At 43.6% G+C, this 23,650-nt stretch overlaps 1 protein-coding gene across 11 annotated transcripts in view; it reads right to left on the bottom strand.

Moving 5' to 3' along the window:
- TMCC3 (transmembrane and coiled-coil domain family 3) overlaps positions 1-23,650 on the bottom strand; it is a 288,551-nt gene that overhangs the window by 184,351 nt on the left and 80,550 nt on the right. For 3 of the 11 annotated variants that reach the window (XM_010858017.1, XM_010858014.1, XM_010858018.1), the window contains one exon: positions 2,086-2,202. The exons of the other annotated variants lie outside the window; for them this stretch is intronic. The gene's annotated coding sequence lies outside the window, so the exon portion shown is untranslated. The remainder of the gene's footprint in view (positions 1-2,085; positions 2,203-23,650) is intronic. 11 annotated transcript variants of the gene reach the window in all.

Raw genomic sequence — 23,650 nt, 5'->3', positions numbered from 1 at the left:
AGTATGTGTTTTCTAAGTAATAAATAAATAAAAGGAAACAAACTGCACAGACTGCACTGTCACCACCTGCTGGCAAATACTTAGAAGGGCCACTCAGGTTAATGCAGACTCATCACCAGTAAGCAGCAGGGCTGAAGCTCTACTCACTGGCTTCAAGTCATTTTCTATTCAGGAGTGTAACATTTGGATTGTTCTGGAGGGGAAAAAAAAAATCACCTATTGTGATGGACAGCATACTTTAAAGTAGGAAGCTCTCTTTAAGCAAGCTGTGTTAAAAGAATTCTGACTTTTCCGAAGAAAAATACAGTTCCATTGACTGTGGTTTAAGTATAAAGAAAATCATACTCTGCTGGATGTAATATTATTAATTTGGTCATCTGTCAAATACTCCACATGTTCTTAAATGCATCCCTCCCAACTATCAATATGTAAAGCAAAATACATGTCTACTGGACCCGTCTTCACAAAAACATCTATTACCTGATGACTGTAAGCTGAAAAAGAAAATGGCAACCCACTCCAGTACTCTTGCCTGGAAAATCCCATTAACAGAGGAGCCTGGAGGGCTACAGTTCATGGGGTTGCAAAGAATCAGACATAACTTAGCAATGAAACAACTATTGACTATAAGTTAGGTCTATATTCTATAAGATGTCAATCCACATCACCACTTGACTTTTTCCCATTGCTGATGGCATTCCCACGCTTCCTTCTGCACCATCTATTGCCACAGCTGTTTGGCACTGTCTGAACAGAAGGCGTAAAAACAGTCCTTACTACCACTACCCTGTGCTGTGTGATCATCTGGGAGTTTCCTTCAGAAAGCACCATCCCCAAACAAAATGTTCTCCTTTATACCTTCATTCACTCTTTTCTTATCACAGGATGGCATGTCTTTACCGTTGCCTGTCCACCCCACGCCATCTTCTTGAGGCCAGTATCAAATATCAGTAAAGCCTTGTTTAATTTATCCCCCAAGAAGTAAATGTTTCTTGCTCTGTGGTCTTGGAATACTGTGTTGGTCTCTTTCTAGCAGTACTTGCTTCATCCTAACTTAGACGATACTGTTGCAAACGTGAGTTGTATGAACCAGCCGACATGCACACTTAGCGCTCATGGAGCACCCCCCGCCACCATGATGTTTGACAGGGGTGCCGTAAGTATCCACTGAGTATTTGCCAAGTTGAAAGTGTGAACCTCTGAATATATGGCTCAGATCTAAATAGCCACTGACTTGGATATGTGTGAGCACACTCTTCACACACATACAAACACACATATACACCACGGATATAACCAGCTCAGGTGGTGAGAGATGATACCAACCACAGTAAGAATGTCACCGAGGTCAGCAGCTTCACATGCAAAGCCAAAACAGTGCCATGGGCTACACCCAGTTTAAATCATTCTAAGGACCTGGTTCTTTGGCTGTTTTTAATCAGGGGGTCGTCAAAATGGACTCAATCAGTAAGGCTATAATCTCTTCAGTCTTAATATCTCTGCTGAATTTCTAACAGGAATATCAGTATCTTAGCCTCAGGGTTCGGGTTCTGTAAGCAAAGCCAATTCCGCACAGCCACAGATGGCAGGAAAAGGCAGCAGTTACAACAGCTCCATGACGGGACAGCCTTTCCCCAGGCTGCTCTCTGGGCAACAGGGCCTCCTGGTGGCACAGGACTCGTGTGTGCGACAGGCCACAGGTAACCGCCTCCCTCTCCCTGCCAACCTCTGCTGTCTTCCGTGCCCGACTCCCATCACCCCAGCTCAGGAAACAGGAAGGCTGCTGCCCTCAGAACATCCATCCTGCCAGTTCACCCCATTCCACCCTGTCCTCTCTCCAATGGAAGAGGATGCTACAAGGACACCCCACCCCACTTCCAACCATCTCTCTCTCCCATTACACCCCTCATTTCTATAAATTATTTACACATCCTATTAATAAATATGTTACTTGGAATCCTTGCTTGAAATGAATGGAAAACAGACAAATCCTTTTAACAGGGAGGATGGGGAGCAAGGGCCCACTGTGAGCGTGACACACACACACTCAGTGGTTATTCACACAGAGGGCACACAAGACTGTACCTGCAACTGTTAATCCACTCTCCACACTGGAAGGGACTACAGAGGTCCTCTAACTTCAGGAGGGCCCAGACTTTCGGATTCCAAGGCAGGTGCAACTCTCTCCCCCACACGATCATCCTACATAATTAAAAGGGAAGGAACAACATGGAGCTGCCAGTACTCTATTTTACCAATTTTGGGACTTTTTAAAATCACCATCTCTTTTGGAAAAGGATTCTTTAGTATCACAAAGGAACATGCTACCAGAATGACAATGATTAAATTTAGCTTTATGAAACTGACTTCGTTGCATTTCCTCGGTCATGGACCTGAGCTGGTTTGGGGATAGACTAATAGGAATCAGTGACCTAGATTGTTCCAAAGTTTCAGATCCTCCAAGAACCAAAGTTTTAGATGTTAAAGATATTATATCATTACTGTACATTATTTCAGTACAGTTAATATTTTTGATTAAATAAACTCACATTTTTAGTTTTCTTTTAAAAGAAAACTATAGATCATGTCCATAAAGGAAAAATCAATATCACTTGCCACAAATAAAAGCAACCACAAATGAATGCAATAAAAACAAAACATGTTATTAAATTCCAGCTAGATACTATTGCCTGGTCTCTCTCTGCACTGCCAAGGGAGATTGGCAAGTGTTAGAGCCGTTATTAAAGACTATCATTAAAAAAGCTTTCTCTTTGACAAGATCAGAGGGTTGAAATTAAATTGAAAAGAAATTACTTTCACACAAGGTGATGCAATATTATTTAGTGCTAGATCCAGGCTCCATCTAAAATCATCTCTAGTGGTTCATGTCCTACTCAAGAGGCATACTAATCAAGACACTTTGGTGGCTGAATCTCATTCATTCATTCAACACACTTCCTGAGCACCTACTACGTTCCAAGCAAGGTACACAATAGAATGAACAAAACAAACGTGGTACGTTTCACAAAAAAGCTCACCTTTCAGTAGTGAAACCTACATTAAACAAACGGCAACACAAAGTGTATTTGTGGGGACTTCCCGGCTGGTCCAGTGGTTAAGACTCCATGCTTCCGCTACAGGGGGCATAGGTTTGATCTGTGGTCAGGGAATTAATATCCCACGTGCCACACAGTGCAGTCAAAAAATGAAAAAAAAACTCAAAAAAAGTATATTTGTGCTGTTTTATATAAATATATGTAGATACGTGTAAGATATATCAAAATATGATATGCCTGTGATAAGGTTGTATACACACACACACAAACATGCCTTTATTTGTTAAGTGCTATAAACAAAAAAGGGCTTCCCAGGTGGCACTAGTGGTAAAGAACCCACCTGCCAATGAAGGAGATATAAGACACAAGGGTTCGATCCCTGGGTCGGGAAGATTCCCTGAAGGAAGACACGGCAACCCACTCCAGTATTCTTGCCTGGAGAATCCCATGGACAGAGGAGCCTGGCAAGCTACAGTTCACAGGGTCGCAAAGAGTTGCACAGAACTGAAGCAATTTAGCAGGCATGCATAAAGAGAAAAGAACAAGGTGTCATGGTATAGTTTTATTAGTAAGACTCTAAACAAGGGGTTCAGGAAAACCCTATGTGAATGTAACAATTAGGTTGAGCCTATAGGAAGAGCAAGATTTAGCAGGCTGAAAGTGTCGGGACGGGCGGGGGAGAATGCGTGGGGCATTCTAGGCAGAGGTAACCATAGTGTAGACAAGAGCTTGGCTCCTCTGGGGAACTGGAAAAAAGAAGCGCGGCTGGAATGCAGCAAGTAGAGGAAGAGTTTTCCAGCCTCTGTCGAGTGATCAGAACCTTTCTACCTCTCTCTGCAAAGATCTCTTCCATTCTTACACCGCTCCCCAGAAATGTCTCCTTTTACTAAAGAGAAACCCATCTCTCTGCCTCATTTAATGAGTTTACACATTAATATAGCAGTTCAACCCTTTGCCTCACAGACAGAAAAAAATTCAACCCTTCTTCCCCATGGGAGCCCATTATATATCTGCAGAGAGCTAGCATGTTACACCTGAAGCTTCTCTTCCAAATTAGACAACACCCAAGTTTCTGCGCTACATATGGTCTGTGTCACTCTTGCATGGAAGGTAGATTTTCCAAGGCCCATTTCTGTCATGGCATTAGAATTTCCCTCTCCACATATAATCCAAAGTTTGTTTTCAGCCTTGGGTATTCTTTTATTTTGCTCTGTTAGAAACAGCTTTTCTGGATAATACCCAAATACGTTAAGGTCAGGCCTGAATTTCTTAAGAACTGGGAAATCTCAAATGTATACCATCATTAATATTTATTTCTTCTTTCATGTCTCTTTCCCACATCTTGGAAGACACATTTCATTTGTAGGGGTGGGCTAAGGATCTTTTTCAAATAATGGAGTGGCGATAGATTCTGATCTAAACTGAATTCAAAGATATCACACTCAAAACTTGCAGTATAAAAAAACACACAAGTTATTATTGCTCAAACTGACCATCCATTTACTTGGAAGACTCTGGGAAGGTGCATGTAATGCAAGAAAACTGCTCTGGATTGCTTCACGTCCAGCCCCAGACTCCCTGGAAACTAGGGTGAGGTTACAGGGACAGTGCTGTGTAAGCAGGGCACTCTGCCAAGCAGGGCTCACATATCTCCACTTCAAGACTGGAGTGGAAAAACAGACCAAAACTCTCATGAATAAATAGTGTATCCTTGGCATGCTGGATGAAAGTTAAGTGGCCTTTAACACAATTTATCCAAATAAATTGGCATCTCTCAGTATTCCTACCCGCTGCCTCCCTGCCCTCTCCCCTCTTATCATATTAGGTCCAATTTCTAGCTGCTTCCTGTTGCAAGGTGAATTGTCCCAGGGAAAAAAGGTTGCTTCCACGTGATCTCTTATTCCTGAAGCTTCTTTCACTCTGTGGCTGTCATATTACCCATTACTCCTTCATCAGGTGAGGCCCTGTGGTCTGAGGAAAAGCAGAAGAAATTCAAAGGCAATGAGCTGCTTCTTCCCTATTAGTCCTAATACCTTTGGGGTAGGTAGTGGGAGATACTGAATAGAACAGAGAAAGTCTGTCTTCTCATTAGCCTGCCCATCACAGCTCTCCTTCAGCATGTAATCTGAAGAAGTACCATGCAGGTATGAGTAAAATTGTATCACCAATAGCATTAAAGCTTAGTGAATTTAAGTGACAGATGAAAGGGCTTCTCTGTCTCACCAGAAGCAGCCGACATGTAAAGCTGTAGGGAACAGTGTTCCCATTAAAATACCAACTCCTAGAGGGCAGAGGGGGCTTCCCAGGTGGCGCTAGTTGTAAAGAACCCACCTGCCAATGCAGGAGACATAAGAGTTGCGGGTTCGATCCCTGGGTCGGGAAGATCCCCTGGAGGAGGGCATGGCAACACACTCCAGTATTCTTACCTGGGAAATTCCATGGACAGAGGAGCCTGAGAGGTTACAGTCCATGCGGTCGCAACAAGTCAGACACCATTGAGTGACTAACACTCACACTCACTCTTTCTTCCACTTTACCCTTCCCTTCCCTGAAAAGACACTGTTTTGGTGAGACTCTAATGTTGTTTTCCTTTTTCCTTTTATTTTCGTGCTTTTATATTTGATGTTTAAAATCATCTTCAGGAAAATTCTAGGGGAAAAAGTGAAAGTGTGTTTGTGTAAATTGACACCAGTTGCTATAACAGATAACTCCCCAATCTTAGTAGCTTAACACAATCGATCTTCCCCTCAACTCATATAAATTCCCAAATGAGTGTTCTTTTTTTTAAAATTGGAGTTTAGTTGCTCTACAATGTTGTGTTAATATCTGCTGCACAGCAAAATGAATCAGCCATACATAGACACAGATCCCTCTTTGTCACCACGGAGCACTGAGTTCCCTGTGCTACAGAACAGGTTCTCATTAGTTATTTATTTTATACATGCGTGTGCTCAGTTGCTCAGTCATATCTGCCTCTTTGCTACCTCAAGGACTGTAGTCCACCAGGCTCCTCTGTCCATGGAATTTTTCAGGCAAGAATACTGGGGCAAATTGCCATTTCCTACTCCAGGGGATCTTCCCAGCCCAGGGATCAAGCTCACGTCTCCTCCGTCAGCAGGCAGATTCTTTACTACCGTGCTACCTGGGAAGCCCATTTTATACACGGTACTGTATCCACGTCAATCCCAATCCCCAAGTCATCCCACTCCCCTTTTGCCCCTTGGCGTCCATATGTTTGTTCTCTCTGTCTGTGTCTCTATTTCTACTTTGCAAATAGGCTCATCTGTACCACTTTCCTAGATTTGTTAAGTCTGCAACCCAATTTAAAAGCAAACTATGCCATCCAGTAAGCTTATTTCCTTAGAAGACATTATTTTAGAAAGTGCAGAGCAGAATATAATTTACAAGTCATTAAGAAAAACACCCTCTGCTGCTTTCCTAGCAAAACACTTCCCCACTCCTTGCTGACAGATGACTTCAAAACAGCCTCTGAAAGTAATCTTAACAACTGTGAGCAGTTGAATAGTGAACAGCACAAAGAAAGGAGGGTTTATTATGCATTTGTTTGCTTCTCAAGAAGAAGACTTAGGAGAGATTTTCTGGGGGCTCATCTTCCCCCAAATTTTTATTGATGCATGAACTTCAAACTCTTTATTGTAAAAATTTCAAATACACAAAAGAGAGAGACTAAAGAGATGAAGTAACTCTTTCAAGGTTTCCCAGCAACAGAGGCAGGATGTGAACCCAGGTCTAGTTAACTCTGCAGTCCAAGCCCTTAACGGTGCTACCACCCTACCACCTTCTGTTGACATGTTCATTGGTTCCAAAGTACAGGTGAAGGTTAATGTCCTTCTGAATCTAGTGTGTGTTGAGGATGGGAATAGATGGGAAAGGATAGAAGGAACTCTCCCGCCCAAGGCCTGGGGAAATCCCTGGGGCAGACAGGGACCCTGACAACAATTTACAGACATGACCTCGAGGGCATCAGCTTTCCCAGACCTCACCGGGAACCGCAATAACCAACACCTATTCTGGGAAGTCCCTCTAACCAGCAGGCCACTCCAGGCTGTGGGTTCATGTGGACCAGCCCCTGGTGCCCTGCTGAGTCAGAACATTCCCAATCCCACTAGGAAGAGGTGGATTATCAGACAAGTGTTGCTGAAGCAGACAGATGGCAAATTCAGACTATATAATCTGAAGTAAGATTACTAAAAGGATTGTTTACAAAGGTGTGGGTAGGGTATGGGGCCAAAACTCATGACCATAGGGACAGTCACCACCCAAGGCTCGATAGAGAGAAGGAAGGAACTGCTGAAGTCCCAGGAGGGAGGAATATGGAGACTCTCCTTCACCAGAGCTGAAACCTGTGGTCAAGGTGGACTCAGGAGCCAGAGGGGACTTAAGAGGGAGGAAGCTGGGAAAACTTACTTTACTATGAATCTTCTCTCCCGACCACTCTCACTGGCCTCCCCGCTGGCTGAAACCAATGGGGAAACCAGAGGATGAGGGAGCCTGGTAGCTGGTTCACAGTTCATCTCCCAGGACTCAGAGCATGATGGAGAAGGAGGGCTGGGGCTGCCGGTGAAAGCTGGCAGGACACAGGGGCTCACAGCCACCTTCCTGATGGTACCAAGCCACCGCTTAAGTGGACACATACTCGGCAATGCCCAGGACTCTAGCTCTCCAAACATTCAATGGGCCGCCTTCTCCCCACATCTGCCTACAGTGGCTCAGAGCAGCTGAAGCGATCAGAGCACACTGCTCCTCAGTTCAAAACCTTCCAACATTGTCCACCTCATTCAGAATAAATCCAAGTCCCAGAATGGTCTGTGAAGCTCTTTATAAGCTGGCTTCTGCCGCCCTCTCTGGTCTTACTGCCTGACTCACACGTGTAAACGTGGGTGTGTACTGAATGAATTAATGAACACGCACAAGCATGAGAGACAGAACTGCTTCATTTCAGCTGAGCTCTGCTTCTGAGTTCTCACCTCAGTGCCCCAGAGCACTTGGCCAAGCCCCGTAGCGGAGCTGCACTTTCATCACACCTATTGTTAATGGTTTTTCATAACTATCAAGGTAATTCACGTTCATTGTAGAAAAAGAACAAAAATTTGAAGATTAATTCAGCCACTGTCAACAGAGCTTTTATGCATATATTTAGTATACAAAACTGGTATACTATTATGATTTTGAGAGTTCCAAAGAATAGCAAGAAGAGATAAGAAAGCCTTCCTCAGCGATCAATGCAAAGAAATAGAGGAAAACAACAGAATGGGAATGACTAGAGATCTCTTCAACAAAATTAGAGATACCAAGGGAACATGTCATGCAAAGATGGCCTCGATAAAAGACAGAAATGGTATGGACCTAACAGAAGCAGAAAATACTAAGAAGAGGTGGCAAGAATACACAGAAGAACTGTACAAAAAAGATCTTCACGACCAAGATAATCACAATGGTATGATCACTCACCTGGAGCCAGATATCCTGGAATGTGAAGTCAAGTGGGCCTTAGGAAGCATCACTACGAACAAAGCTAGTGGAGGTGATGGAATTCCAGCGGAGCTATTTCAAATCCTGAAAGATGATGCTGTCAAAGTGCTCCACTCAATATGCCAGCAAATTTGGAAAACTCAGCAGTGGCTACAGGACTGGAAAAGGTCAGTTTTCATTCCAATCCCAAAAAAGGCAATGCCAAAGAATGCTCAAACTACCGCACAATTGCACTCATCTCACATGCTAGTAAAGTAATGCTCAAAATTCTCCAAGCCAGGCTTCAGCAATACGTGAACCGTGAACTTCCAGATGTTCAAGCTTGTTTTAGAAAAGGCAGAGGAACCAGAGATCGAATTGCCAACATCCGCTGGATCATGGAAAAAGCAAGAGAGTTTCAGAAAAATATCTATTTCTGCTTTATTGACTATGCCAAAGCTTTTGACTGTGTGGATCACAATAAACTGTGGAAAATTCTGAAAGAGATGGGAATACCAGACCACCTGACCTGCCTCTTGAGAAACCTATATGCAGGTCAGGAGGCAACAGTTAGAACTGGACATGGAACAACAGACTGGTTTAAAATAGGAAAAGGAGTACGTCAACGCTGTATATTGTCACCCTGCTTATTTAACTTCTATGCAGAGTACATCATGAGAACCGCTGGGCTGGAAGAAGCACAGGCTGGAATCAAGATTGCCGGGAGAAATATCAAGAACCTCAGATATGCAGATGATACCACCCTTATGGCGGAAAGTGAAGAGGAACTAAGAAGCCTCTTGATGAAAGTGAAAGAAGAGAGTGAAAAAGTTGGCTTAAAACTCAACATTCAGAAAAGGAAGATCATGGCATCTGGTCCCATCACTTCATGGAAAATAGATGGGGAAACAGTGGAAACAGTGTCAGACTTTATTTTGGGGGGCTCCAAAATCACTACAGATGGTGACTGCAGCCATGAAATTAAAAGACGCTTACTCCTTGGAAGGAAAGTTATGACCAACCTAGATAGCATATTGAAAAGCAGAGACATTACTCTGCCAACAAAGGTCCATCTAGTCAAGGCTATGGTTTTTCCAGTGGTCATGTATGGATGTGAGAGTTGGACTGTGAAGAAGGCTGAGCGCCGAAGAATTGATGCTTTTGAACTGTGGTGTTGGAGAAGACTCCTTGAGAGTCCCTTGGACTGCAAGGAGATCCAACCAGTCCATTCTGAAGGAGACCCAGCCCTGGGATTTCTTTGGAAGGAATGATGCTAAAGCTGAAACTCCAGTACTTTGGCCACCTCATGCAAAGAGTTGACTCATTGGAAAAGACTCTGATGCTGGAAGGGATTGGAGGCAGGAGGAAAAGGGGACAACAGAGGATGAGATGGTTGGATGGCATCACCGACTCGATGGACGTGAGTTTGAGTGAATTCCGGGAGTTGGTGATGGACAGGGAGGCCTGGCATACTGGGATTCATGGGGTCACAGAGTCGGACACGACTGAGCGAATGAACTGTTTGAACCGATTCTCATTTAACAATGTGGCATTAAACTTTCTTCCAAAACATATTGTTTCAAGACTGCATTGCATTTCACTGAGTCTCCAAACTAATGTCACTAACTAATCCCCTACTACTGTACATTCCATTTGTTTCCCTTTTTCTAGCTATCATAAAAAACAATAATAAACATTCTTTCATATCCACATGTTTCCATTATTATATGCTCCAGACAGATTCCTATAACTGCTTGACAAATGCAAATACAAATTAGAGCATTTCGAAGTATTAATGAATTGCTCTCCAGAACAAGTGCCTCGATTAACACTCCCAGTATCGGTATTTAAATACAGTCATCTCCTTTTTCTTTTACTAATACTGGGTATTAATATTTTTAAAAATATATAATACCATGTTGAAACTGTCAATTTTCTATCTCTATTAAATAATTAGATCACAGATTTCTTGAGAAAGAAAACTGTCTTTGACTTCTGATATACAGCAGGCACTTGATGTTGGAAGGATGGATGAATGGATAGATGGATGGATTGGATGGATGGACGGATGGATGGATGGATGGAATGGACAGACTAGATGGATTGAATAGATGAATTTTGTTAAGGAGTACCAAGAAAGACACTGAGCCACATGAATAAGTTGTCTTTTTCCAATTTCTAGGACACTCCTGACTGGTTTGTGTATTCATCACGGTGACAGTCTCTCCTCTTTGGTTAAATTCCACTGGGCATCACTTTGCTTTTGATTATAAAGCATTGGGCTCGTATTCCACCAAATCTGGCTCTCCCTCCCAGTTGGCTTCAGCAAAGAGGTATTAAAATTACTAATTTGGGCTTACGTGTTTACAGTCTCAAGTATAACTAATTAACATTTTAACAGCAGAATAACAAGTCCCAGATTTTCCTTAGTAAAGCAAAACTGAAAGTAAACAGCATAATGGACGGCTCCATAGCATCCAAACCCACCACCTAGAAAGATATCATCACCAGGGGCTGCAGCTTACCGAGAATCTGTACTGAGAGAAATTTAACCCAGTGATGCCACCATGGGGAGCTGCCTGGTACCCATTCACCCCATGTGCAGACCACAACTTGTCAGTCCTCGGGGAATCAGTAAGGGGAGGGGCTGGAGTCTTGTCTGCTGGTGTAGCCCCTGTGCCCAGCATTGTCTGAAACACGGTAAAGTGAGGTGAAGTGAAAGTCACTCGGTTGCGTCTGACTCTTTGAGACTCCATGGACTGAGTCCATGGAATTCTCCAGACAGAATACTGGAGTGGGTAGCCTTTCCCTTCTCCAGGGGATCTTCCCAACTCAGGGATCAAACCCAGGTATCCCGCATTGCAGGCAGATTTCTTTACCAGCTGAGCCACTAGGGAAGCCCAAGAATACTGGTGCGGGTAGCCTATCCCTTCTCCAGTGGATCTTCCCAACCCAGGGCCTCCTGCATTGCAAGCAGATTCTTTACCAACTGAGCTATGAGGGAAGCCTCTGACACGGTAAATACCGGTTAAGTGTCTAGTGAATAAGCAGACCCCAAAGAGAGGGAATATGGGGCAAGAAGATTCATGGAAGCCTGGTTATACTGAGTGGGCTATACTGCTCATAAATTCTTGAACCTGGATTTGGACCTAGGTCAGAAACAACCCCATTCACTTTCTCTGTTCTATGCTGTCTTTCCACATTAGAGAACAATGTTTAATGCCCTCTTTCTGAAAACCTGTGCTGCAATAAATAATCTGAGTCACAGTTTCAAATTTAAAGTGCCTCAAATAATCAATCATATTTCATCTACTGTGAAGGGGTTCTCACAGCAACATTCCCCCTGTTTCTAATGACCCCGGTATGCTAAAAAGATATGGAAGCAAGAACTACTGTCTATCCACAACAAACTGGCACTAAAATCATAGGCTTCTTGGGCTGGGAAGACAGAAGCAAAATGAACAATGTATTCTCCAATTTGCTTTTGTTTTTTCATATGTACCCTGTGGCTGGAGATAAGAGTTAATCACTTTAATGACATCAAGTGCCAATAACAGCTTATGTGCAAACATAGCAGAAGAAGCCGTATAACTTATCTACTCATTTATTTGGCATTAGGCACCATGGAACCCAGGAGACCCCAGTTCAATCCCTGGATTGGGAAGATTCCCTGGAGAAGGGAAAGGCAACCCACTCCAGTATTCTGGCCTGGAGAATTCCATGGACTGTATAGCCCATGGGGTCACAAAGAGTCGGACACAACTGAACAACTTTTACTTTCAGGCACCATGGAAACAAAGACAGGAGGTTCCTCCTACCCTCATGATTGTCAACTGGAGAGATCTATACACAATCTATCAGAGTACAATATGGAAAAAGCACAAAGAGACCCATGTTCATGTTACAGGAAGTTTCTGACCAGGTTTCTCAAGGAGGTGAGAAGTTGTGGCCTTAAGAAAAAAGAATGGACTGTTAGAAAGCAAGAAGGACCATGAATTATATTAGTTGAGAATATATTAATTATACTAGAAGTTACTCATTGAGTGCCCTACTATGGAACCAGGATACCCTCACTAAGGTAGAACCTGTTATTATCCCCATTTTAGAGAGGAGGAAGCTGAAGCTTAGTTTAAATAATTTGCCCAGCTAGTTAAGTTCCTAACCATAAGGAGAAGCAACTGAAAGTAAAGATGTGAAAACTGTATATAACAATCATTGTCCCAAATACCACTTGAAAATTAGGTGTAAACTTACTGATGATCTGCTGTTACATAACAAGCTACTTTCAACACTTAATGATATAAATAAATAAACATTTATTATCTTTTAGTTTCTGTGAGTCAAGAGTTGAGGAGCAGCTTAGTTGGGCTGTTCTGGCTCAAGATCCCTCAGGAGTTTGCAGTCAAGATGGCAACTGAGGCTGTGTTCATCTGAAGACTTGACTGGGGCTGGAAGATCTATTTCCAAGACGGCTGCTGGCATGAAGCCTTCATTTTCTTGCTTTGGGAATCTCTCCACAGGAGTCAATATCCTCATGCCATGGCCCTTGGCTTCCCCAGAACTAGTACTTCAAAGGAGAGCAACACAGAAGCCACAGTGCCTTTTATGATTTACTCTCCAAAGTCTGACATCATCCCTTCCTCAACTTTCTATTAATTAGAAGTGAGTTTTGGGGGGTTTCCCTCCGGGTCCAGTGGTTAAGAATCTGCCTTGCAATGCAGGGGACACAGGTTCAATCTGTGGTTGAAGAACTAAGATCCCACATGCCAAGGAGCAACTAAACCCACACACTGCAAATTACTGAGCCTGTGTGCCACAACCAGAGACCCAACGAAGACCCCTAGTGCTGCAGCTGAGACCCGAAGCAGCCAAATAGATATTTTTTAAAAAGAAGCAGTGAGTTGTTAAGCACAGGCCATAACCAAGGGGAAGACAATCTCTTCTACCTTTTAAATGGAGGAGAATATTTGGACATATTTTTAAACCACCACTAGACCTCAGACTGGAAATTAGAATTGACTGCAAGGACCCTATCTAGAGAAAAAGATTTGCATCCCAGAAAAAAGGGGGTGACAAATAAACCAGGTCCCAGGTGCTGGGGAAATAAGATGGCAGCTCTAGGCCATCAAAGGGCCAGGGAGCTGTTCACATTCATTAAAGACTGAGGTGGAATTATTTGAGAGGAGTTAGGTGCCTGGTAAAATTCATAGTTTTTGAAACAGCAACATGCAGTTAAAAAAAAATACTTCTCTACTGTTATTAATTTCTTTTGGTTTTCCCTGCCATTGAGCAAAAGCTCTTTTGAAAATGTTTTTATTTCTTAGATGTGTTTCTAGAAAGGAGTTGGGCTGGATAGAAACAAAGGAATTAAGATCTCAGGAGCAGAGGGGAGTGGCAGCCGGGACCAAGGGGAGGGAGACCAGGGGATTGGAAGAGGAGGAGCAGGGCCCCCGGGTAAGCTGCTCCCACCAGAGAGTCTCCTTCAGGGCTCTCCTGGGCATGCTGCAGACCGGTGAAAACCGGTGTTCTGTTCAAAAGGGAGGGGCTCCTCCGTTTCAGAGCACGCAGAACCTAGATGGAAATGAACCTCCGAGCCCAGAAAGCTGAATGTTAAACAACCAATCTACATGACCTCCCAAATGCAAAAATACAGACCATGAAAGGTCTTAACATATTGCACGCAGTGTCTGCACCAAGTTGGAGAAAAATAGAGGAGGCAAAGCCAAGAGAAAGATGAGCGTCGTGGCAAAATGAATGATGTTCAGCTGGACCTGGGTTCGAATTCTAGCGTCTTCTCTCACCAGCTGGGACACGGTGGGAAAGCTATTCTTTCTGAGGTTTGCTTCTCTGATTGTAAAGATGGGGGTACTAGCAATTTCCTCACCAAGTGGTGAGGATTTAATGAGCGATGTAAGCGTTCGATGATGGTCATATTATTAACACACAACAGGGGCTAAGATATGAAGTTGACCTTTAGGAATAAAAACGGAGAACGTTTGCTCATTTTCTCCATCTCGGTGTACAGTTTATGAGAAATCCTCTCAAGCGTTGCTCAGAGAACAGATGGTGAGTCAGGCACCTTCTCTCCCTCTCCCAGCCTCCCTGACCTCCAATGCTCTGCTCTCCAGGGCAAGGGGCCGGCCCCACCTCCCCTGGGCTAGCAGGGGAAAACGCAAAGAGCTGCTGTCCCCAGAATACCAGCAGCATCTCCAGATGTGATAAGTTCTGGGGAGGAGCTGGGGCAGTGAACTCCCAGGGTTCCTTCATCCCCATCTTTCTGAGACCATGGGTTTTTTTGCCCAGCATAGTTTAGGTCAGTTCAGTTGCTCAGTAGTGTCCGACTCTTTGGACCCCATGAATCACAGCACACCAGGCCTCCCTGTCCATCACCAACTCCCGGAGTTCACTCAAACTCATGTCCATTGAGTCGGTGGTGCCATCCAGCCATCTCATCCTCTGTCATCCCCTTCTCCTCCTGCCCCCAACCCCCTCCAGCATCAGAATCTTTTCCAATGAGTCAAGCCCTACTCAACAGCAGCTTTTTCACATCCCAGAAATCAGGCACCACGGTGGCCCTGTGGGCCTCCTGGAATCCTAGGGAACGGGATGCTGGAATACTAGGGAAAGGGGTACTAAGGGTAGGTAAGGACCCTCTCTGCAGCACACAGTGAGAAATAATCCCTTCAGGGTTATTATCATTTCAGCTTCAGGTCACAAGCCACAGAGCAATATAAGCTCATAACCAGTGGGGCTGTGTGCCTACATCCAGCAGTGCAGTTCGAAGGCATTTATGAAAAGGAAAACAAATTACACAGGTGTTATAGGTACCTTAAAAGAAGCTGATGGCAACACAGATGCAACTAAGCATTATCCTAGGCGAAGTAAGTCAGAAAGAGAAAGACAAAAGCCGTACGACACCACTTATCGTGGAATCTAAGGTAGGGCACAACTGAACCTATCCACAAAACGGAGACAGACTCACAGGCAGAGAGATCAGATTTGCGGTCGCCAAGGGACAGGGGGAGGCTGGAGTGGGAATGTGGGGTTGGTAGATGTAAACCATCGCATCTAGCATGGGTAAAAGAACAAAACCCCACTGTATAGTCCAGGGAACTATATCCAGTCTCCTGGAAAGAACCATCATGAAAAATATTTTAAAAGGAATGTCTATACGTGCAAAGCTCACTCACTCTGCTATATAGCAGAGATGGAACAATGCTGTAAATCAGGTTTTTTAAAAAGCTGATGAAAGGATAATTGCTGTTTCCCACTCCACATGACCAAGTGTCAACACATCAACAGGTCAGCTGGTCAGCTCACTCCCACTCTCCAGTGGGGAAGGGGACGAGCTGCAGCCCAAAGCTGGCAGAACGTGCAGGGCGGAAACCGGCTGAAATTCCTTTCCAGACCTCGTCCTTACTGTTTCCCAAGTCTCATCAGGGAAACAGTTCCTTGACCTCCTTGATACCTTGCCAGCCAAACAGGAAACTTCAGGCCCACGTGGCCACGTCCCGTTAATAACGGAAGCACTCTCCTAAAAGCAGGCAAGCCCGGCTTTAGGAAGGATCCAATCAGCAGATACAATACAAAATTTTCATAAACGATTCATGCCTCTCCAGGGCTTCCCTGAGACTTCTCAGGAGCAGAGGGAAGACGGCACTGACAGCCTCCTGGGAAGTCAAATTATTCTGGAATCTTGGGGAATGAACAGAATGTGTTGCTATTTACTTTTAATAACAAAACCGCCTAGCACCTGTCTACACTTGTCTCTCAGTCAAAGAAAATGGTTATTGCTGTTACAGGGGAACGGCTGGCTCTAAGGGCTGCCAGACACACGTGCGCAGGGGAACTCAGGTGGACCCTCCGTGGAGTTAGGAGACACTTGATCGCACACCCACCAGGTAGCTCAGACTGACTCCGGCCGGCAGCTTCTGGCCCTTTCTGAGCAGTAGGAATTTTTCAAGTTCTCTGTACAATAGTTTCCTCATCCTCTGGGTCAACAACAACAGCCAAAACTTACTGAGCCCTTGTGATACAGCAGGTACTGTTCTGATACGTATTATCTCTTTTCTTTTCACAGCTACCCTGAGAGGCAGGTTCTATCATCATCCCCGTATCCTACAAATGCAGAAAGTGAGACAAACGGAGTTTCAAGAAGGAATCTAGCCAAGGTCCCGCAGCTGAAAGAACAGAGCTGGGATTCAAACTCACAGTCTGGTCCCAGAGGCTGTACACTTGCCACTGTGATATCCGAACTTGCTTATTGCATTCCATATGTGTTTCTGGGTTTTCTCATGACATTTGAGGATTAAGTCCTTCTCCCCTTCTTCGAAATCCTACCAAAACCAGGTGGCCTTCGATGGCGGGCATCTCATACCTGTTGGTCAGTGTCTATGTTTCAGCAGCCTCGACCCAGGAGAAGACTGCTGTTCCATGCTTTAAAAAGAAAACCAAAACTTAACATTGACTTTTTGAGATTTCTTATGCCAAATATTATTTTCTAGTGATGATGTAATTTTATTTCCCTAAAGAAGCAGAATAAAATGGTGGAACAGAGAGAAAGGTTCCAATTGGCCTCCTGCCATTTCTTGATGAGTGACCTTAGGCAAGTTATTTAATATCTCTCAGTCTGAGACTCCAAGCCTATAAAATGTGGGTAACCATGCTTATCTTTGAATATTATGATGAGAAACGAAGGACATAAAGTATAGAAAGCATCTATTATAAGAGTAATTCTCTAAGGCTTTTTCCTGTTCTAAAGGCCTGTGACTCTGTAGCTATATCTCTTGGGTGGTTATACATCTTCAAGGAAGCAAGCGTTAGCTTTGCTGGCTTGCTTCATTCTCAAGCATGTCCTGGCTGTGGAGCATCAACAAGCCTCCACTGAGTACTGTCCTCCAGTGCACGGCCCACGCCTTCCACCCCAGAGAGCACTAAGGCACACGTGTGTGCAAAGAGAACCAACCGTTCCAAGAAGAAAATGACCGAGCAGAAGACTGACAGGAGAAGGCACTTCCTGCTGCCCCTGTGTCAGGCTAGATGAGAGAAATTTTTAGGGAAGAGCAGACTGAGACAGGCAGAGAAGGTGAAAAAAAATTCAGTTCAGTTCAGTAGCTCAGTAGCTACTGTTGTGTTCGACTCTTTGTGACCCCATGAATCGCAGCACTCCAGGCCTCCCTGTCCATCACCAACTCCTGGAGTTCACCCAAACTCATGCCCTTCGAGTTGGTGATGCCATCCAGCCATCTCATCCTCTGTCATTCCCCTTCTCCTCCTGCCCTCAATCTTTCCCAGCATCAGGGTGTTTTCCAATGAGTCAGCTCTTCTCATCAGGTGGCCAAAGTATTGGAGCTTCAGCCTCAGCATTAGTCCTTCCAATGAATATTCAGGACTAATTTTCTTTAGGATGGACTGACTAGTTGGATCTCCTTGCAGTCCAAGGGACTCTCAAGAGTCTTCTCCAACACCACAGTTAAAAAGCATCAATTCTCTGGTGCTCAGCTTTCTTTATAGTCCAACTCTCACATCCATACATGACCACTGGAAAAACCATAGCCTTGACTAGACGGACCTTTGTTGGCAAAGTAATGTCTCTGCTTTTTAATATGCTGTCTAGGTTGGTCATAACTTTCCTTCCAAGGAGGAAGCGTCTTTTAATTTCATGGCTGCGATCACCATCTGCAGTGATTTTGGAACCCAAAAATATAAAGTCTGATACTGTTTCCACTGTTTCCCCATCTATCTGTCAGTTTCCCCATCTATCTGTCATGAAGTGAAGCCATGATCTTAGTTTTCTGAATGTTGAGCTTTAAGCCAACCTTTTCACTCTCTTCTTTCACTTTCATCAAGAGGATTTTTAGTTCCTCTTCACTTTCTGCCATAAGGGTGATGTCATCTGCATATCTGAGGTTGCTGATATTTCTCCCGGCAATCTTGATTCCAGCTTGTGCTTCCTTCAGCCCAGCATTTCTCATGATGTACTCTGCATATAAATTAAATAAGCAGGGTGACAATATACAGCCTTGACGTACTCCTTTTCCTATTTGGAACCAGTCTGTTGTTCCATGTCCAGTTCTAACTGTTGCTTCCTGACCTGCATACAGATTTCTCAAGAGGCAGGTCAGGTGGTCTGGTATTCCCATCTCTTTAAGATAAAAAAATTTCAGGAAGGGCTCAGAAAGAGAGCACAGTGAGATCTGGAGTGTAAAGATGGAACATCACCAGCTATATTCAGTCAACAATAAGACAGCTGGTTAGGCAGCAGATTTAATGGCAGGAAGTTAGAATTAAACAAATAATTGATAGTGGATAGATTATTGTTATATTTTGCTTTACCAAGTTCATGTATGTGACCCTACTTAATACTTACAAGGGCAATGCTAAGCTGGCATTATCTCTACTTTGGTATTGAGTCAGAGACACTCAAAGACTCTGGTGCTGGGAAAGACTGAAGGCAAAAGGAGAAGGGGGCGACAGAGGATGAGATGGTTAGACAGCATCACCAACTCAATGGACATGAAGAGGACAGTGGAGGACAGAGGAGCCTGGCATGCTGCGTCCATGGGGTCACCAAGAGTTGGACACAACTTAACAAATGAACAACAACAATGACTCAGTTCACTTTATTTCCAAATTTGATCCTCAAAATAATTAGAAAAGATGAAATATAATTAATCATATTTCATCCACTTCAAAGGGGTGCTCACGGCAACCTTCCCTCTGCTTCTGATGACCTCAGTATGCTAAAAAGATATGGAAGCAAGAACTATTGTCTACCCACAACAACTGGCACTAAAACCACAGGCTTCTTGGGCTGGGAAGACAGAAAGCAAAATGAGCAATGTATTCTCCAATTTGCTTTTGTTTTTTCATATGTACCCTCTGGCTGGAGATAAGAGCTAATCACTTAATGCCATCAAGTGCCAGTAATAACTTATGTGCAAGCATAGCAGAAGAAGTTGTACAACTTATCTATTCATTTATTTGGCATTAGGCACCATGGAAACAAAGACAGGAGGTTCCTCCTACCCTCATGATTATTATCTCCATATATAATGCTAACTTTATTATCCTGAAATGAAATCTAACTCATAAATAATGTAACAGCCATAACTGTGACAACTAAAACTGTCCCCCAAAATATCCAAAGTACTGTTGAGGGGATAGGATGCCCTCACCCACCCAAAGTCAAAGGTAGGGTCAAGTCACAAACTCAGGTCTCCAGACTTCTGGAACAAGGTTTTTCATTGAAAAGGTGGATGTGGCCAGAGTAGAGGACACAGACCACCAGAGCTATGAATGGGAAGCCTGAACATCAGTGAGGTCAGGCCTGCAGCTTCCTGTCCTTCTGCCACTGGCCACCGGTATTGAGAAGATGAAGACATTTCCATCCATCACATTCACTCCCATCCTCAGATCTTCAGTCTCTAGAACTCATCTTGGCGAAATGGAAATTTTGTCTTCTGTTATGGTATAGAGTCCGTATCCCAGTTCTAACAAAAAGTGTAAAAATACAGGATTCTTCTTGAGAAGAATCATTTACATTCTCAATGGCCAATTCAAATCAAGTTATAATACAAAACACATTTGCTTTAAAAGTCTATGCTGGGAAGGAATGGAGACATAGAGGTAGAAAAGGGACAGTGGACACAGAAGGGGAAGGAGAGGGTGAGACTGAGAAAGTTAACACTGACATATATACACCGCCATGTGTAAAACAGATAGCTAGCAGGAAGCTGCCATACAACACAGGGAGCCCAGCCTGGCACTCTGTGATGACTTAAGAGGGGTGGGATGAATTGCTCAACTGGGTAAAAGTGAAAGTGAAGTCGTGTCTGACTCTTTTCCGACCCTACAGATACCAGGCTCCTCTGTCCATGGGATTTTCTAGGCAAGAGTACTGGAGTGGGTTGCCATTTCCTTCTCCAGGAAATCTTCCCGACCCAGGGATGTAACCCAGGTCTCCTGCATTGTAGACAGACACTTTACCATCTGAGCCACACCGGCTTATTTTGGGGTTATATATAGTCATGACTCGGAGAAGGCAACGGCAGCCTACTCCAGTACTCTTGCCTGGAAAATCCCATGGACGGAGGAGCCTGGTGGGCTGCAGTCCATGGGGTCGCTAAGAGTCAGGCACAACTGAGCGATTTCACTTTCACTTTTCACTTTCATGCATTGGAGAAGGAAATGGCAACCCACTCCAGTGTTCTTGCCTGGAGAATCCCAGGGATGGGGGAGCCTAGTGGGCTGCCGTCTATGGGGTCACACAGAGTTGGACACGACTGAAGTGACTTAGCAGCAGCAGCATAGTCATGACTGATTCGGCTGTTGAATGCAGAAACCAACACAACACGGTAAAGCAATTATCCTCTGCTTAAAAAAAACAAAAAAAACAAAAAAAACAGTCTGTGCTTGACTCTGGATTGGATTTACCTTCCTCTGGGTCAAGCCACCTGACAGGATGATGGCTTTAATCAACTCTACCAAAAAAAAGCAAAAGCAAAAAGACACCCAGAGCTCACATTTTGGAGCACTTCTGGTAGCTTCTAGACTGAAAATTTTAAGCACAGACTGTCAGGAACAAATGCAAAGCATTATTTTCATTCTTGTGGTTCAATTCACGTGCTCCAATGGCGTGTTAGCATGCTTGTAAACCTATGTGATGACCCATCAGACAGTGAGCAGCATGCGTGTCTCTCAGCTGGTTGCGTACCATTCTCTCAGCAGACATTAAATAACAAAACTACCGCCTAGGGACTGCTGTCCTGTGGCTCACTTCCCGAAGTTCTATCTACTCAGAATTATTCATTCCGCAAATGATTACCAAGCACCTACACGGCGCAAGGCACCATGAGAAGTTGAAAGCTGTCCCCGGTCCTCCCAGGATTCCACAATCTGATGAAGAAAAGGAGCCAGGTACCCAGGCAAAGAGCCCTGTGGGTGGGGGGTGGGGATGGGGTGGGACACGAAAGCCTGGGGAGATTGAACGGAGAGTCCAACCAATGTTTGCTTATGTGGTAAACAATGCTAGGAATGGTATGGATAAATAAAATCCACAGACAACCTCAGATTTAAACTAATCGAACAGGTCAAACCTGTTCAAAAGATTAACGGTAGCCTTAAACACATCTACTGTTGCCTGAGACTGGCTTATTAGAGGGAAGAGAGACTGCTGTTTATCGAAGTTCAGTTGAACGGGAGAGACTAATCACCAACTGAGAGAGAAGAGAATCATAGGCAAGAAGGAAATAACTTTAGCCGGGAAGTTTCTGGTGCTTGCAGTATAGGACAGACGTAAAGCAATATGGGTACACATACAGTGATGTTCGTAGTCGCTCAGTCATGTCCGACTCTTTGCGATCCCACGGACTGTAGCCTACCAGGCTCCTTTGCCCATGGAGATTCTCCAGACAAGAATACTGCAGTGGGTTGCCATGCCCTCCTCCAGGAGATCTTCCCAACCCAGGGGTCAAACCCAGGTCTCACGCACTGCAGGCAGGTTCTTTACCGTCTGAGCCACCAGGGAAGTCCGTGTATAGTGATATGGGTATACAAAATTTAACAGCAAAAGACTTACAAACCAAGGGAAAGACAGAACAAAAATATCTTTCAGATTTTTTAAAGTCCTCTGACACAAAGTTCAATTTTATTATCTCTGTCCTCACTTGTGAAAGAACAAAATTCTACAGTTTAAGAAGTGGATAAATACTGCCAAGATTTTCTTTTCTTTCTTACAACTTGGAAAACAAGATATTTTAATTTTCTTCTTTGTATTTTTTATACCAACCCCCTAATTTCTTCTCCAAAAAAGTATAGCATTCTATGCTATGGAGGGTAAAAGAAGACTTCTTTCATGATACAACACCTTCCGCTTGGAAAATGCTGTGATAGTGCTGCTAAGATTTTTAATAGCTTCCTTGGGAAGCCATTAAAAAACATAGTTTACCCACGTAAAGTACATATTTCAGTGGGTTTAGTATGTTTATTATAGTGCAACCATCAACACAATCTAATTTCAGAACATTTTCATCCCAAAACAAAATCTTAAACCCATCGTCAGTGACTCTCCATTTTCCCCTGACCCCTGACAACTGTACCTCCTCACAGGGAATTAAGTGAGGTTAAGTACAGGAGTTCAAGAAACATAGCTCTTACCATCAAGATGATTTTTTTTTTTTTTTAAATAGAAAGGAGTAAGAAAATAATTGAGAAAACCATTTGATCCTTGCAATTTGCTTTTACTTTGGTCTCAACTTTCAGCTTAACCATGAAATATTTATGTCAAATAATATCTGCAACACTTAAATTGTTAACACAGGATCTTTTATATGAACCTCTGTCATCAGTTAGGGTTAGATTCAGCTGTGAGTAACAGAGACTCCAGATAATGATTTAAACAAAATAAAAATGTATTCCTCTTGTGTGTGAAAGTTCAGAGGCAGGCAGCACAAAGTCCTCACAGACCCCAAAATCTTCCAGGTCACCTTTCGTACACCCTTTGAGTGTCGACCTTGGTCTTACGATTCAATACGGTGGCTACAGTCATCATAACTGTGTTCCAGGCTCAAGGATGGAAGGAGGAATAGATAAGAAAGAGAGGGCAAAGAGCACCCACCAGTTTTTTCAAAAACATTCTGCAGGGTACCAAACAACCCTTCTACTCACATCCCATCAGCCAGAACTACTTCCCTGGCCTCTTCTGGTTGCATGGGAGGCTACAAAATGTAGTCTTTATCCTGGATGGCTTATGCCCAACTAAGAGTTGTGAGCTCTGATAAGAAACGCATGAACATGAAGTCATTAAGTATAATGAGCAGTCTCTGCCACAACAGATAATATGCTCAAAACTCAAGATATAACAAATGAGTATTTTAAAAAGAGGGTATCACTGATATCACTAAGTGCCACTTACGAGAAATTTGCAGAACTCTGGCTGCAAAGATTTACAAAAATAAAGGAAGAGCCAGTATTCAGAAGTGAGTCACAAATGAGATGAAAAGCTGTTGATAAACTGCTTGGAGATAACTAGTTCATCAACAGCTCTTTTTATCTACTTTGTGGATGATGACGTGAAAGAAAGTTCATTGATGCTTCAGAAAGTAATGCAATGGTAAAAGGGG

Source organism: Bison bison, unplaced genomic scaffold (genome assembly GCF_000754665.1).
Source record: "Bison bison bison isolate TAMUID 2011002044 unplaced genomic scaffold, Bison_UMD1.0 scf7180017864383, whole genome shotgun sequence".
NCBI lineage: Eukaryota > Metazoa > Chordata > Mammalia > Artiodactyla > Bovidae > Bison > Bison bison.
Note: the sequence above shows the minus strand (reverse complement) of the source record. Positions and strands in the feature narration are given on the sequence as shown.